We start from the raw sequence: 17,933 nt of genomic DNA, 5'->3' as shown, positions 1-17,933 counted from the left end.
TATCGCCACCAACCATCCAATGTAGAAGTAGAGAGCATCCTCAACCCCCTCCCCTGGCGCAAGACATGGGCGGAGGTGGGCGATGGTTGGCCCTGTCCGATGGACCTGGCCTTGCAGCGACTCCGTAGAGAGCAGATCTCCTGGAACGGTTCCTTCAAGGGGGAAAGGACACCAACATGCCACTGCCGCTCGGCTTAGAAGATTAGACCAAAATTTTCACCCGAAGCCAAAGGTGGAGGGGTGCCGTCGACAATGCGTGCCGAAGGCCAGCGGAAACATCGATGGGGAGGAGACACGGTGGAAGGGGGTTACAATGGCGCACAACCTAAATCCCCATAGTCGCCGGAGGTTACACAATTACCGATATAATGGAGGCCTCTTTCAAAATAAGTATATATAGTACTCCCTCCGTTTCAAAAACACATATATTATGGGGAAACGTTCCTTTTCATCCGGCTGATCCACACGACGCGTAAGCCAGCTCGAGCGATCGACACGCGTCCCATGGCCTGGGCCCACGCGCAACTATCTCTCTTCGTTATCCCCACACAGCGAACCGCACAGCCACTAGTTTTCTTCTCGTCTCCCCTATCCTTCGTCTTCCTCCGTTGATTTTTCCTCTATCCTTTGCCCTCACCTTCCTCTAGATCAGAGTAAACGCCAACAAGTCCATGGCCGCCGCTGTAGGAAGATTTCTGCTCTCCATTCGTGTGCACCTTCAGGAGGAAAACCATCGTCTTTTTTCTGCATGTGCTACTCCTGCCCGCTGCTGCAAATCAAAAGGACGGCCACCGCTCGCTGCAGTTGCTGCACGGGGCAACGACAGTCGCTGGAGGAAATTTGGATGCTGCAATGAGACAACCATCGAGGATGCAGCGCTCGCTGGCGGCTTGTGGGGATGCGATAGTTTCTCCGGGCGCTGCAATGGAGCGATCACTGGCGACTCCCGGCGTTGCGACGGAGCTCCCGACGCTGCAATGGAGCGGTCACCGGCAACTCCCAGCGCTGCAATGGAGCGATCGGCGGCGGCTGCCAGCGCTGCAATGGAGCGGTCACCGACGACTCCTGGCGCTGCAATGAAGGGCTCGACGACGGCTGCCGGCGCTGCAATGGAGCGTTCGCCGGCGACTCCGGGCGCTGCAATGGAGCGGCCGCCGGCGGCCGCCGGCGGCGCCCCGGTGCTGCGATGAAGCACTTTGACGGCGGCGGTTGTTGCAGCACACATGGGAGATGTCATGTGTGTTGCTTTGTAGCATCATCGACGATCGACGGCCAACGGAGGACACGGTCGGAGGCAAGCGGTGACCAACTGCCCCGATGTGAACGGGGCGAAGTGCGGGCGAGCGATGCGGGATCTGCAACGACCAAGCGACGATTGTGATGGGCGCATCTAACGGCTGTGGGGGCGGCTTAAGTTCTCCTTTAATCATCCAGATGATTTGTAGCAGCCCCCTATCTTATGGTATGGAGAGCGTAATAAATTACATTGGATTACTAGTTAGACTAGTTACAATGGGTAGTAACTTAGACTAGTAACATGCAAATGTTACTAGTCTATGTTAATACGTCTATAGTGGGGAGTAACATATGTGTGGTGTTATGCAACACTTCTTTTTTAGGTTGTAGACTCATCTTATCTTGATATGTGTGATATTACAGTAACTAGCTATGTTATCACATGCCTCTCTTTCCTCTTTAATTACCCGTCACATCATCTGTTTTGCCTAGAGATGTGTGATGTTACCACCTATATTACTCCGTCATCCTGAATTTCCCACGCACCCTGCCTCTGGAGTTGCGCCGCCGCCGAGCCGCTTCTCCCCGCCGCCCCCTGTCCGTAATCTGCACTGCGGTCGAGCCATCGACCCGCCGACGCCCCCGCTACAAGCCAAACCGGACGGCAGAGGCCAAGCAGCATGCACCGCCACCTCCCCCGCTGCCGCGCGATGCCTCTACCACCGCCCCCGCCTCCTCCGAGGACGCTGGGGATTCCCAGCAGGCGCCTCTTCGCGCCCCTCCCGCCCGCGCCTCCTCTGCATTCCAGAAGGTACGCCCCTTCTCCCCCTTCGTTTCTTTGTCTTACAGGTTATAGTTTTGCGGAGCCTGAGTACGGCTATGTTGCTAGATGCATATGTGTATCAGTGTATGGCGATATGGCATTTTCCATTACGTGTATTTGAAATACGGAGTACATTATACTAGTCAATGTTTTAGAGGATGCGAAGATGTTGCTAGCTTCTTAGCTGCTATTCCATAGCCTGTCTTGTTCACTAAATGTCAAATATGTACGGTCTTTAATTTCTTATGGGCATGACAGACAAGATAGTACATGAACATTGAACAAATATAATTGCAGTTTTGCTATTTCACATCTAGATGTAATATATTATCTCACATCTAAGCCTAGAACCGTTCGATCTATACCTGATTATTTATGAGTGCGCTGCGTCCCGTGTCGCCGTTGTTTCGTTTCCTTCAGCTCATGTGTGCCGCGTACGTTGTTTGTTTTTTGTTTGGCCCATTGTCCATGCGTATGCTTGGGCTTTGTTTTTCGTGTGCGTTTTCTACTCGGTTGCTGCGAGGAAGTTAAATGACAGGCAGAGTACTTTGTCTTTTTTATTTTTGATTCCCTTTGTTCATTTCTATCTTCTCACTTCTCTTTGACTTTTGACCCATCTACAAGCCGCACAAGTACAAAGGAGAAAGCGACCAGATAGATGTGGTGGTGGCTTGCTCCACTCATAAAAGAAGGGTCTGGCGCCTGCCTTCTTGACTCTCTATTCTTTTTTTGTTTTTGTTTTTTGTTTTTTGTTTTTTGTTTTTGTTTTTTGTTTTTATTTTCTCTTTTTCTTTTTTTGAATTCATGTTTTCAGATTTGCTAAGACATATTTAGATGAGATATAGTTTTCTCACCATACGATCTAAAGCTTTTTTGTGCAAATTTTGTGATCATTGTTTGCGCGTGACTTCCTTCCGTGTGTGTGTGTGAGAGAGAGAGAGGTGCGCTGGCCTTTTTGTCTGTGTCTGGGCCCGGACTAGGCCGGTTTTTTATGTATGCGTCCGTGTGGAGAGTGGACCGCTTTTGTTTTTGTTTTCAGTGTGCTTTGGGGCGAGCAATTTCATAAGTATGTTTTAAATTCTCAACATTTTAAGTGCTGTCTCGTCTAAGTTTGTCATTGTTTGATTTAGTTTCTGCCATTTTCATGCAAGCACTCTATCTTTTGGCCTCGCTTGTCAATGTTTGTTGCATCAGGTTTGCTATTTCACATCTGGATGTGAAATAGTACCTCACATATAAGTGCATTTTCATATGATAAACTTTGCTATAAGATTTGTTTATTTTTCCTTGTTTGTTTTTTCCTTATTTGTTTTTTTTTCATTTTTGGTTTTAAAACTTTTGTTTTTTGTTTTCTTTTTTGGTCTTTTAAATTCATGATTTTTAAAATTCTATAAGTTCTTTTTAGTTCATGTTTAATTTAATTCTCGTAATTTGCATGAAAGCACTCTACCTTCCGCCCCGCTTGTTGTTGTTTGTTTATTGTGTATCCTGTTGTTGGCTCAGTCATGTTCGGCTCCGCTTTTGTCGGCCCTCGACTCGCGACTGGGGTTTGACCTTTTTTGTCCCAGTTGCAAGTACGTCCTCAACTCGCAACTGGGGCCCAACGTTTTTTGAACGAGTTGCAACTCCGCTCTTGACTTGCAACTGGGGCCCAACCTTTTTTTCCTAGTTGCGAGTCGACCGTCGACTCGCAACTGGGGTCTGACTTTTTTTTATAGTTGCAAGTGCACCCCTCGACTCGCAATTGGGGCCCGAACTTTTTTGTCCCAGTTGCAATACCCCCATCGACTTGTAACTAGGACCTGACCTTTTTTTGTCCCAGTTGCAAGTCCACCCTCAACTCGCAACTGGAGTCTAGCCTTTTTTGTACGAGTTCCATGTCCACCCTCGAGTCGCAACTAGGGCCTGACCTTTTTCCCTGCTGCAATTGCACTCTCGACTCACAACCGGGTCTCGACACTTTTTATCCTAATTGCAAGTCTACCCTTGACTCACGACGGGGCTCCGACCTTTTTTGGCCCAGTTGAAAGTCCACCCTCGATTCTTAATTGGGCCCCAACCATTTTTGTCTTAATTGCAAGCCCGCTCTCGACACAAATGGGGCTAGACTTTTTTTCCAAGTTGCAAGTCCACCTTCGACTCGCAACTGGGGGCCAACCTTTGACGAGTTGCAAGTCGACCCTATACTCGCAACTAGGGCCCAACCTTTTTTTTGTCTGAGTTGCAAGTTCACACTCGACTCGCAACTGGGGCCCAACCTTTTTTTGTCCGAGTTGCAAGTCCACCCTTTACTCGCAACTAGGGCCCAACCGTTTTTGTCTGACTTACAAGTCCACCCCCGACTCGCAACTGGGGCCCAACCTTTTTTGTCCGAGTTGCAAGTCCACCCTCGACTCGCAACTAGAGCTCAATCTTTTTTGTCTGAGTTGCAAGTCCACCCTCGGCTCGCAACTGGGGCCTGACCATTTTTAGTCCCAATTACCACCCTAGATTCGCAACTAGGACCCGACCTTTTTTCCCAGTTGCAATTCCACCGTCGACACGCAACTGGGGCTCGACCTTTTGTTGTCCCAGTTGCAACTCCACCCTTGATTCGTAACTGGGGTCCAACCTTTTTGGTCCCAGTTGCAAGTCCAAACTCGACTCGCAACTAGGGCCCGACCTTTTTTATTCCCAATTGAGAGTCCATCCTCGATTTTCCATATGGGGTCCGACCTTTTTTTGTCCTAGCTGCAAGTCCACCCTCGTCAGCGAACATACTATAGATGAGCCGACCCAAATAGCTAGGATACGTTTTTTGTTTTGTTTCTTTATGTTTTTTATGTTTCATTTTTCTTCAATGGTTTTCCTCTGCTTTTAATTTTTCTATTTTTCAAAAATTGTTCTCATTTTTATGATTCTTTTTCCATAAATTCACAAGTTTCAATAAATGTTTCAAATATGTAAATTTGTTAATTTTTCCAAAATTGTTGGTGTTTCTCAATTTTCTAAAACAAATCTAAATGTGTTCAAAATTTTGTTCTCTTCTTTTTTATCTATTTTCTCTATTTGGTTTTCTCAATTTTTTTGTTTTTTCCTGTTTGCTTTTAGTTCAATGTATATAAAAAAGTTTGCTTTTAGCTCATCATATATAAAAAGGTTCACCATATATCAAAAAAGAATTTTCATTGTATATTGCAAAAAAAATTGTGGGTGTTCAAAACATGATCATCATATGTTAAAGGATTGTTCACCGTACATTAGATTTTTTTGGCAATCATTAACATTTTTATAATTTAAACAAATTATGTAAATTCGTGAACATGTTTTCACCAAACTTTGTTCCTTACTGAAAATTAATTATAAAATAATAATAGTGAAAAACGCAAAAACCAAAAGACAAAATAAAATCGTTAGTAGCCTAGAAGCTAGTTCTGAGAGATGTACTTGTAATGTATAACGATCGGACGCAACAGTTAACAAATCGATGTTAGCACTACCGATCAATTTTCTTTCGGAAAAAGCTAGCGATCAGTTTTTATACGGGTAGCTAGCGACCAGATTGTTTTTAGGGAGCTAGTGACCAGATTTGCGTACAGGCCAGCCACACAAGAAGGACGCAGGGTGAGCAGGTTTTTAGTTTTCGGCATTGACAAATTAAAATCAAACAAAAAGGATAAACAGGGGAAAAAAAGGTGGCGCTGACATCATACTTAGATGTGAGATATTATCTCACATCTAGATGTGACATAGACGGCCCCGAACCAATTGTTAGAGGATGAGACTATTCTTTGCCTTTTTTTTGGAGGAACAACGATTGTTTGCTAGGGCTGTAGTTTGCGGATTTCATTTGGGCTGGTGCTGGGCATTCACTGAAGGGACTTCTGGCCCAGAATTATCAGGGAGTATCGGGTTTTATTTTACTGGAATTAATTTTATGGCTCAAACGTTCACTGCACTGTCCCAAAGTGTGATGCAGCCTGCTCTGTCCGATTACACGTCGCTGCAGCGATTCTTGCATCATCATGACATCATCCATGATTTGGCAACATTACCGGCCGTCACGCTCTAGTGCATTCCTTTATTTTTATCTTTGAAAATGTTAATTCCACTATACTCCCCGATATGTGCATCTCCCCACTATATTCCTTTATTTAGCTTTTGATGGTTCGGCGTTCTCTGGGGTTGGGCTAAGCCTGTACGTAACGAGACTATACTCTTGTACATTTACAAATGGTTGATTTTTCTTTCTTGTAATAGTTGTTTGGTGCATTAGAATATTTTGAGGACATTAGTTTATGTGTTTATCTCTTTTGTAGAGAGGTGCATGTTTGGTATCTTTGCCCTGGTGAGCTGAATGATCAGTCCCAACTAGAGATGTATAAAAAGCTCCTTTCTCCTGCTGAAAAAGAGTATGCTGACTCTATAAATGAAACAACGTTGCGGAAACATGCTATGCTGTCATGTGCATTGAAGCGCACCACCCTCTCAAGATGTATGTAATCACCAACTGCCTATTGCACTGTCGGTCATGTTTAATTGAAGTTTCATTCCTGTTTCTATCATTCAAAATACCGTGTTGCTATATTCTTGTTAGTAGGAGTTAGGGAAATTGGCTGCTGATGTTAGATTCACTAGTGTACATTGCTTACAATTAACAACACATAGGATCCTCTCCTTGGGTGGTGGTAACTATAAAAAAACTTTTCTTAGTCTATATACTGTAATTATGGGGACAACTCGGTATTGTTGTAACAAAAACAGTTTAATATTTCTGGAGAGATTCAGCTGTTTTATGCAATTTATTGCTTTAGATGCAATGAGACCATGAGTTATTCCCTTTGAACTTTTGCCTGTATATAGGTGCATGACTTCCATTCGTGCATTCATCTGTCTTAAATATATGGAGAACATATGATTCAAGATGAACAATGTAACTTTTGACCTCTTGCATCCACGCATGGCTTTTTCTTTTCTCAGGTAACACTTTAGGACCTATTAGGTGTACAATCACTTTATGATGCATATGCAGTTCTCGTAAATAATCATAAAAATGGAGAATGAAACCATCTGCCTTTTGACTTGTAATAACACGGAAGCTTGGCACGCTGCTCCATGTTTGAATTTGTCAGCATTTTATCTTGTCAACAATTGGAACATATTCTTGTTTTGTTTGTTGTTACTAATAGTGGAACAGGAATATTGATATGCTATTGCTTATTGCCATTTTTTTAAACTAGACTAGATACAGATTCTAAAATCGATCCGAGGTCATTTGCGTTTAAGTACAACAAATTTCGCAAACCTGAGGTAAGAGGTTAGGCTTCAGTGGTTCTTTTTTCGGCAACTTCAAGCCATGTAACTAACATGCCTTTTTTTCCATGTTTGATCAGATATTGTGGCCATCTGATGATACTGTGGAGCTACCCTTGCGTTTCAACATTTCACACACTAGTTCTTTGATTGCCTGTGGCATTGCCATGGATGCTAATGTATGTTCTTTGTTCCTGTGACAGCTATAAGTGAGAAAGACACGACCATGTTTCTGTTTCTGTGGAAGTTATTCAGTTGATATTGCTATATTATACCCTGTTTCAGATTGGCATCGATATTGAAGAAAAGAAGCGGAAGACAACCAAGAGTATTTTATCTCTTGCTCGTCGTTTTTCACCGCTTCGGAAGCTGATTATCTCGCTGAGATTTCTGATTCGTATGCTCAGGAAAAGGAATTCTTCAAACTATGGACTCTTAAAGTTAGTGAGGCTCTCTTTAGCCCTCTACTATATAGCCCTTTCGTATGCAAGCACTTCATTGCACGGTACATTGTGTAGAACATTGAGAAGTTATGGTATTTCTTACTACAAGGCTAGAATATATCAACTGCTCCATCACATAGTCTAAGATATCACCTAAACAGTTAAAACACGCTATGCATAAAATAGTTAGTAGGTAGTGTGTATACATCACTTTTAATGTGACCCATCCAAGCATGCATTATTTAGGCCGTTTAATGACAATACTGAACAAAAACACATGATTTCAGGATTATGATAGTAAACAACTCGTATCTTTGGACAAGAGGAATGCTAGAACACAAATTAATTTTATGCACTTGCGATATTAATCAATCATTAAAATATCTGAATCAAAAAATAAATAGAACTTACCTCATTCTCCTAGTTGACTTTGTTGTTCTTTGCTATAGAATTTAGGTTTAATACATGTACCTAGTGCTAACTTGCTGCACCACATATAGTTGTGTTTAATAAATCAAATTGAAGCACACGTATGGGCATCTTATGAATGGTCCACTTGCCAAAAAGGAATGTTATGAGAAGAATTTGCACCAAATATTGCCCTATTTTGAATTAAGTATTCACAATTCTGGTTACTGATACGATGTTGCAAAATAAATTGCTTACATGGAAGCATTATTGATATCTAAATTTATAGGAAGCATATGTAAAGGCTCTTGGATTGGGTTTGTCAGGCGCTCCACTCAATGAATTTTCAATCAAGTTAGAAACAAGCAAGGGAATTCGGGTTTCTAAGGTAATGTAGTTTCGACATTCCCCCTTTGTTGTTTTTTTAACATATAATACATGTGTGAGGGAGCTTCAGAACCAATGGTCAGATGTCATGTTAAGAAAATTTTAAGAGTGCTGCTATGGGACGGTATACCGTTGGTTCATAAAACAACTGGGATAGCATCTCACCCTCTATTTTGTCCATATCTGTCAGCGGTTGAAATGTCTGCCACTCTCTCACACATATCCTGTCAACCTTGTTTTCTCACTGCACTGGATCCACCATGTTCCAAAATATTCAATAGAAGTTTCACACATGTTTTGCACATTTTGACGTGTTCTGCAGTAGGTTAATCAGGTTTTGTCGTACTCCAAACTAAGTTTCACAAAACAATTCAATACATTTCATATGGATCTGAACCAATCCAATACTCCCTCCGTCCTTGAAAGAGTGTACTTCCAACTTTATTGGAAAGTCAAACAATTTTATGTTTGACCGTATTTATACAATAATAGACCAACATTTATGCCATCAAATTAGTAGCATTAGATTCATGATAAAATATATTTTCGTCATATACCAATTTGGTTTCACAATCATTGATATATTTTTGCACAAATTCGTTCAAACTTTAAGATAGTTTGACCCTCCAACAAAGTTGGAAGTACACTCTTTCAAGGACGGAGGGAGTAAATTTAAGAAAGCCTTGCGGTTGTTTGACATTTCCTTTATCATTTCTCAGATGTGTTTCACACTTCATGGTTCCATGCAAGATTCACAATAAATTCTCAAATTTCACAGAAGTGTCACATATTTACTAGCAGAAATCAATATTTCAATAGAAAAATAACGGGGTAAATCTCCAAATAAGAAAGCAAAATAAGAAGAAAGCAGAAATTAATATTACACGCGTGAGGTCTACCATGTGCTGTGCAATCACGCCGACACAATCGAGCCATTGCCTGCACACCAACTCAATGGTAGATGCCTATCCCCTTTTTTGGCTTTTGGATGGGAATACCGTCCTATATTGATTTACTTTTAAGGAAAAGTATCTGGTTTTATTGCATCATAGGACATCACAGAAATCAGGCGCATTAGGTTATTGCAAATTATATTTTGATCTGCCTTGACTCTTGTTGGATTTCCCAGGCATTGAAAGTATGTAACGATTCCAACTCTGGGTGTGATCACCTGTCTGAGGATTGGCTATTTGCACTCGCGGAGCTAAATAGTTCTCATTACATGGCAGTTTGTTTGGAGGCTGACTCAAGATGTCAAGGTTTGTATTGCCAGCCTGGGGACAAAGAGTTTGGTTATCTTCGTTCTTTCAGTCACTCCATTTACTATTGATGTATATATGTTTCAGGTCCTGAAAATAGTCCAGCGCCAGTAGGATTAAAAGTATGGAAGACCATACCATTTGTAGAAGACACACTTGTCTCTGGAACAGAAGCTGTTAAACTTGTTGCTTGACCGTACGATGTCACCAGATCACAGTATGATGCAAGATTTGGTGTTTCACCAAGTAGGAGGCTAAACACTGAGAATTCTTGAGGCGTCAGTTAACTCTCTATGCCCGCAATATTTGGGGTACTCAGGAATTTTGCAGGTTCTGCTTCACTTTTCCCCTCCTGTTGGTTCCCTGCGGCAGTCCTTTTTTTATCGATCTGGTTCGGCTTATGTACTTGCTGCCAGATTGCTCGTTGTTGATTTTTGACAACAATAAAAAATGTCATGTGATTTATTCGTCAATTATCTGGAAATCTCAGGGTGATCACTCGTGATTTTCGGGAGTATTAGAAGAATCAACTTTACAAATAACTGTTCATATGCTCTTGTGTTGAAACTGAAGTACTGAACCGATGATCTTAGGACAGTGTTGGATGTAAGCAGTTATTTGCAAAGCTGCCTTTTGTGTTTAGCACAAAAAACACGAGTTTAGCACATCCAACACAATACGTTTTTTGTGTTGGATATGCTAAATTCGTGTTTCTTGTGGGGAGAATCTCACGTTTTTGTTGGAAAAGTATGGTAGGCACCGAAACTGCGATTGCACTATGACAAGGTGGCTGACGTAGGTGAAGATAGTCATGGTGTAGCCCCAGTATCCACACACGTTGAATCGATATAATAGAACTGGAAACTACTTTTGTTTTTTCCCTTGAATCTTGCTGGAAACTGCTGCTACGTGCGCACTCGTGTATGTCCAGTTATCTCCAAGCTGACCTTTGAGAAGAGACGAGCGGCCATTGTCTCCATATCCATAAGCTAGCGTAGGGCACCTCAGCCTCCAACACATGGCTCCCCATGTGTCACGGTGCATGCAGCCCTACCTCTACACCCAGACCGATTATATTACCCTCCACCGCAACCCACGGACCCCAAAGGATATCCAACAACAACTACGGCAACATCCAACACCATGACGCTTCTCTTGCTGCACGCCTTGCTGCTTGCAAGCGCGGCTGTGGCAGCAGCAGCATCTGAGACCGGCGACACCGCAGGCGGCAACGCCACCACGGCTCAAGGCCTGTGCAACGGCGCCGGATGCCAGCCGCCGCCGCAGCCGCTGCCGATCTACGGCGGCCCTCCGCCGTCGCAGCCGTCGAGGACACCGCCCTCCCCGGGCATGCAGGCGCCGTGCCCGCCGGTGACACCCGTTTGCTGCGGCGGCCAAAACACGCCTCAGCAGCCGTACTACCAAGCGCCTCCGATCGGCTACCTTCCCTACTACAACGAGTCTGCTTCTTCCGTGCTCGTGCCACCGACTCCCGTCGCCGCCGTTGCGTATTACGTGATCGTACCATGTCTCTTGCTTTGGGTTATGGTGTAACGGTGAACACTGAAGCCTCGTCCAAAATCAAAAGAAGATGGGGACTCGCCATAAAGAAAGCTGTACTAGAAGAAAAGTGCGTCTTGCCGCACCGTTGTTCGCTTTGTCGTTGTAAAGCTGGTTCTATAGCGGAAGTACCTTCTCAAGCTCAAATGCTCCTGGCATGAATAGTAAAATTAAAAAAGTAGAAAATAATTTCAAAATATTCTGTTCTTTTGGCAAAGTTTACGAAATGTTTAGGGTGATTGCAATGTTTTGTTATGACACATCGCATTGGTGGAAGCCATGGTAAAAAGGAAAAAAAATTCAGAGCTCAAAAATGCGTTCTAAAGTACCATCACTAGGTTTTTCTTTTTTTTTGCGCGCGAGTACCGGTTTTTTTGTTGGGATCCTCAAGAACAGTCTTTCGGAACTTGTGGTTGGGTGCTGCTACGAACCCATCTCAGCGATGCAACCAGCGGCCTCATCAGCCGGCAGGCGATGCATAGGACAGCCACCACAATGTTTCCGGTCTCAACCAAAAAAGAAAAAGTTCAGCAAACAAGAAAATTCAAATCAAACTTTGGGGACCGAAACAAAAATGCAAACCAAGTCCAACTAAGAAGTAGATAAAAATATAGGCAAAACAAAACCAAGACCCAAAATAACTGATTTTTTTTTAAAGAAGATATAATTTAAATTCTGCATTCAGGATCAGATGGTAAATCACGGGGATGCCCAGTGTCGTAACAGGCTTATTGGGGCGGGCACCGCTCTCGCATAATTAGCGAGCGTGTACCACTCCTCATTTCCCATTGCTGCCTGAAGGATCATGCTTTTACCAGTCGCGCCTCGTCCCTTCTTAAAGACCTCCCCTCAACGCGCTCACTCCCTCCGGCCGAGGTGGGACTAATATGTCTGCAGCCTCGCTGAACCCTCGGTCCCTCGCTGCTGGACAACTTTTGAGGAGGCCAATTCTTAAACCTGCCACGGGCCGTCAGGCGTACACAAGTGGGCCGGTCATTAGGTAAAACATTTAGCCCACGCTTGTTAGCCTTCACGTTGCAGAAATAACAGGGTTTATAGATTAAGATCTAAAAATTCAACAAAGGGGATGTAGCTCAAATGGTAGAGCGCCCGCTTTGCATGCGGGAGGCACGGGGTTCGATCCCCCGCATCTCCATTCTTTTTTTTTGTTTCTTTTGGTTTATCTGGGCCTTAATTAAACAATTCACTTCATTTTTTTAGGGGAACTCTGAAGCTTTTTATTAACCGTCACAATGTTTTCTTTGTTTCTTCTGGTTTATCTAGGCCTTAATTAAACAATTCCTTTCATTTTTTTAGGGAGAAACAATTCACTTCATTTTTTAGGGAAACGTTGAAGCTTTCTCTTAACCGTCACAATGTTTTCTTTGTTTCTTCTGGTTTATCTGGGCCTTAATTAAACAATTCATTTCATTTTTTAGGGAGAAACAATTCACTTCATTTTTTAGGGGAACTCTGAAGCTTTTTATTACCGGTCACAATGTTTTCTTTGTTTCTTCTGGTTTATCTGTGCCTTAATTAAACAATTCCTTTCATTTTTTTAGGGAGAAACAATTCACTTCATTTTTTAGGGAAACGTTGAAGCTTTCTCTTAACCGTCACAATGTTTTCTTTGTTTCTTCTGGTTTATCTGGGCCTTAATTAAACAATTCATTTCATTTTTTAGGGAGAAACAATTCACTTCATTTTTTTAGGGAAACTCTGAAGCTTTTTATTAACCGTCACAATGTTTACATCGACGAACAAAAGATCATTGGACTGACCTAAACAAACATAGTCTCCTGCATCTTCATTTCTTTTTTGTTTCTTCTGGTTTATCTGGGCCTTAATTAAATAGTTTATTTCATTTTTTAAAGGAAAAAATCACTTCATTTTTAGGGGAAACTCTGAAGACTGAACAGGAGACCATTGGACTGGCCTAACCAAACATAGTCTCCCGCGCTCCATACTAATTACTGCGCCATTGTTGAAGCATTTTTCCTTACTTCCTCAAATCATATCTAGCAATATTTGTAGATTGAATCATATCTAGCAAGATTTGTAGATTGCTGACAACACTTGCCGTGGGATTATTTTTTCCTTACCTTTTCTGTCATGTCTTTTGAGCAGAAGCTCCTCAATAACATGTGTGGGTCTCGCTTGTCAACACGGCTGCATGTGCGACTCAAATTCCTCTAAGATCATGGTGTTCTTGCTAATATGCCATGGCGAGCCCTCCCAAACATGATCACGACCCGCTTGGTTTTGAACTCTTCAACAAACATGTTTTTTTTCAGCGACCGAGCAATCAAGTCCCTTGGGTTGCCCTAGGCCGGGTGTAAAACGATGGAGATCGTCCGGACATGGAGTAACGTGCGGTGCAGAACTTTAACTGCCAGCAACCGCTTCAAATCACCTTCCTCTTCCAGGTCGTTGATCACCAACGGGTGTAACGCCCACGATGCGGCTATATCTCCCACGTGTCGAGGCACGACTTAGAGGCATAACCGCATTGTGGTTTTGTCGCAAGAAGGGTCATCTTCACACAATCCCATGTACTGAACAAGAATGGGATAAAGAGTTGGCTTACAATCGCCACTTCACACAATACATAAATAAATTCATACATCATTCAAGATACACACATAGACCGACTACGGTCAAAGCCAAAAGAAAAGAAGATAACCCAACTGCTAGATCCCTGATCGTCCCAACTGGGCACCACTACTGATCAACATGAAAAGAAACATAGTAACGACCAAGGTCCTCGTCGAACTCCCACTTGAGTTCGGTAGCATCACTTGCACTGGTATCATCGGCACCTGCAACTGTTTGGAAGTATCTGTGAGTCACGAGGACTCAGCAATCTCACACCCGCGAGATCAAGACTATTTAAGCTTATAGGAAAGGATGGGGTAATGAGGTGGAGCTGCAGCAAGCACTAGCATATATGGTGGCTAACATATGCAAATAAGAGCGAGAAGAGGAGCAACGGAACGGTCGTCAACTAGTAATGATCAATAAGTGATCCTAATCTCCTACTTACGTCAAACATAACCCAAAAGCCGTGTTCACTTCCCGGACTCCGCCGAGAAGAGACCATCACGGCTACACACACGGTTGATGCGTTTTAATTAAGTCGAGTGTCAAGTTCTCTACAATCGGATATTAACAAATTCCCATCTGCCACATAACCGCGGGCACGGCCCTCGAAAGTTTATACCCTGCAGGGGTGTCCCAACTTCGCCCATTATAAGCTCTCACGGTCACCGAAGGATATTCCTTCTCCCGGGAAGACCCGATCAGCCTCGGAATCCCGGTTTACAAGACATTTCGACAATGGTAAAACAAGACCAGCAAAGTGTTGGAAATATGCCCTAGAGGCAATAATAAATTGGTTATTATTATATTTCCTAGTTCATGATAATCATTTATTATCCATGCTAGAATTGTATTGATAGGAAACTCAGATACATGTGTGGATACATAGACAACACCATGTCCCTAGTAAGCCTCTAGTTGACTAGCTCGTTGATCAATAGATGGTTACGGTTTCCTGACCATGGACATTGGATGTCGTTGATAACGGGATCACATCATTAGGAGAATGATGTGATGGACAAGACCCAATCCTAAGCCTAGCACAAGATCATGTAGTTCGTTTGCTCAGAGCTTTTCTAATGTCAAGTATCAGTTCCTTAGACCATGAGATTGTGCAACTCCCGGATACCGTAGGAATGCTTTGGGTGTACCAAACGTCACAACGTAACTGGGTGGCTATAAAGGTGCACTACAGGTATCTCCGAAAGTGTCTGTTGGGTTGGCACGAATCGAGACTGGGATTTGTCACTCCGTGTAAACGGAGAGGTATCTCTGGGCCCACTCGGTAGGACATCATCATAATGTGCACAATGTGACCAAGGAGTTGATCACGGGATGATGTGAGTTACGAAACGAGTAAAGAGACTTGCCGGTAACGAGATTGAACAAGGTATCGGGATACCGACGACCGAATCTCGGGCAAGTAACATACCGATAGACAAAGGGAATTGTATACGGGATTGATTGAATCCTCGACATCGTGGTTCATCCGATGAGATCATCGAGGAGCATGTGGGAACCAACATGGGTATCCAGATCCCGCTGTTGGTTATTGACCGGAGAGTCGTCTCGGTCATGTCTGCCTGTCTCCCGAACCCGTAGGGTCTACACACTTAAGGTTCGGTGACGCTAGGGTTATAGAGATATTAGTATGCGGTAACCCGAAAGTTGTTCGGAGTCCCGGATGAGATCCCGGACGTCACGAGGAGTTCCGAAATGGTCCGGAGGTAAAGATTTATATATGGGAAGTCTTATTTTGGTCGCCGGAAAAGTTTCGCACTTTATCGGTATTGTACCGGGAGTGCCGAAAGGGGTCCGGGGGTCCACCAAAGGGGTCCACCAGCCCCGGGGGGCCACATGGGCTGTAGGGGGTGCGCCTTGGCCTATATGGGCCAAGGGCACCAGCCCCAAGAGGCCCATGCGCCAAGACATAAGAAAAACGGAGAGTCCTAAAGGGGAAGGCACCTCCGAGGTGCCTTGGGGAGGAAGGACTCCTCCCTGGCCGCACCCTTCCTTGGAGGAAGGGCCAGGGCTGCGCCCCCCCCCCCTCTCCCTTGGCCCTATATATAGTGGGGGGAAGGGAGGGCAGCAATACCTAAGCCCTGGCGCCTCCCTCTCCCTCCCGTGACACCTCTTCCTCCCCGCTTGCGCTTGGCGAAGCCCTGCCGGGATCCCGCTACTTCCACCATCACGTCGTCGTGCTGCTGGATCTCCATCAACCTCTCCTCCCCCCTTGCGGGATCAAGAAGGAGGAGACGTCGCTGCTCCGTACGTGTGTTGAACACGGAGGTGCCGTCCGTTCGGCGCTAGGATCATCGGTGATTTGGATCACGACGAGTACGACTCCATCAACCCCGTTCTCTTGAACGCTTCCGCTCGCGATCTACAAGGGTATGTAGATGCACTCCTCCCCTCTCGTTGCTAGATTACTCCATAGATTGATCTTGGTGATACATAGAAAATTTTGAATTTCTGCTACGTTCCCAACAGTGGCATCATGAGCTAGGTCTATGCGTAGTTTCTATACACGAATAGAACACAAAGTAGTTGTGGGCGTCGATGTTGTCAATTCTTCTTGCCGCTACTAGTCTTATCTTGTTTCGGCGGCATTGTGGGATGAAGCGGCCCGGACCGACCTTACACGTACGCTTACGTGAGACAGGTTCCACCGACTGACATGCACTAGTTGCATAAGGTGGCTAGCGGGTGTCTGTCTCTCCCACTTTAGTCGGAACGGATTCGATGAAAAGGGTCCTTATGAAGGGTAAATAGAAATTGGCATATCACGTTGTGGTTTTACGTAGGTAAGAAACGTTCTTGCTAGAATCCCATAGCAGCCACGTAAAACATGCAACAACAATTAGAGGACGTCTAACTTGTTTTTGCAGCATGTGCTATGTGATGTGATATGGCCAGAAGATGTGATGAATGATATATGTGATGTATGAGATTGATCATATTCTTGTAATAGGAATCACGACTTGCATGTCGATGAGTATGACAACCGGCAGGAGCCATAGGAGTTGTCTTTATTTTTTTGTATGACCTGCGTGTCATTGAATAACGCCATGTAAATTACTTTACTTTATTGCTAAGCGCGTTAGCCATAGAAGTAGAAGTAATCGTTGGCGTGACAACTTCATGAAGACACAATGATGGAGATCATGGTGTCATGCCGGTGACAAAGATGATCATGGTGCCCCGAAGATGGAGATCAAAGGAGCAAAATGATATTGGCCATATCATGTCACTATTTGATTGCATGTGATGTTTATCATGTTATGCATCTTATTTGCTTAGAACGACGGTAGTAAGTAAGATGATCCCTCACTAAAATTTCAAGAGACGTGTTCCCCCTAACTGTGCACCGTTGCGAAGGTTCATTGTTTCGAAGCACCACGTGATGATCGGGTGTGATAGATTCTAACGTTCGAATACAACGGGTGTTGACGAGCCTAGCATGTACAGACATGGCCTCGAAACACATGCGAAACACTTAGGTTGACTTGACGAGCCTAGCATGTACAGACATGGCCTCGGAACACAAGAGACCGAAAGGTCGAACATGAGTCGTATAGTAGATGCGATCAACATGGAGATGTTCATCGATGATGACTAGTCCGTCTCACGTGATGATCGGACACGGTCTAGTTTGACTCGGATCATGTATCACTTAGATGACTAGAGGGATGTCTATTTGAGTGGGAGTTCAATAATCAGATGAACTTCATTATCATGAACATAGTCAAAAGGTCTTTGCAAATTATGTCATACGCTTTAGTTCTACTGTTTAAGATATGTTCCTAGAGAAAATTTAGTTGAAATTTGATAGTAGCAATTATGCGGACTGGGTCCGTGAACTGAGGATTGTCCTCATTGCTGCACAGAAGGCTTATGTCCTTAATGCACCGCTCGGTGTGCTGAACC

The 17,933-nt window shown here is 43.9% G+C and overlaps 2 non-coding genes and 1 pseudogene across 2 annotated transcripts; 2 read left to right on the top strand and 1 right to left on the bottom strand.

Annotated features, from left to right (window-relative positions):
* Nucleotides 1-1,946: 1,946 nt before the first annotated feature.
* LOC109745957 (uncharacterized) lies at nt 1,947-10,192 on the top strand (annotated as a pseudogene).
* A 1,899-nt stretch (nt 10,193-12,091) lies between these two features.
* Nucleotides 12,092-12,195, bottom strand: LOC120970102 (small nucleolar RNA Z279/snoR105/snoR108). Its single transcript, XR_005764848.1, has one exon. It is a non-coding gene; the product is annotated as a small nucleolar RNA Z279/snoR105/snoR108 (small nucleolar RNA).
* A 296-nt stretch (nt 12,196-12,491) lies between these two features.
* Nucleotides 12,492-12,564, top strand: TRNAA-UGC (transfer RNA alanine (anticodon UGC)). Its single transcript has one exon. It is a non-coding gene; the product is annotated as a tRNA-Ala (tRNA).
* The last annotated feature ends 5,369 nt before the right edge of the window (nt 12,565-17,933 follow it).

This window comes from Aegilops tauschii, chromosome 7 (genome assembly GCF_002575655.3).
Source record: "Aegilops tauschii subsp. strangulata cultivar AL8/78 chromosome 7, Aet v6.0, whole genome shotgun sequence".
Classification (NCBI taxonomy): Eukaryota; Viridiplantae; Streptophyta; class Magnoliopsida; order Poales; family Poaceae; genus Aegilops; species Aegilops tauschii.
This window is presented reverse-complemented; position numbering and strand designations above follow the sequence as displayed.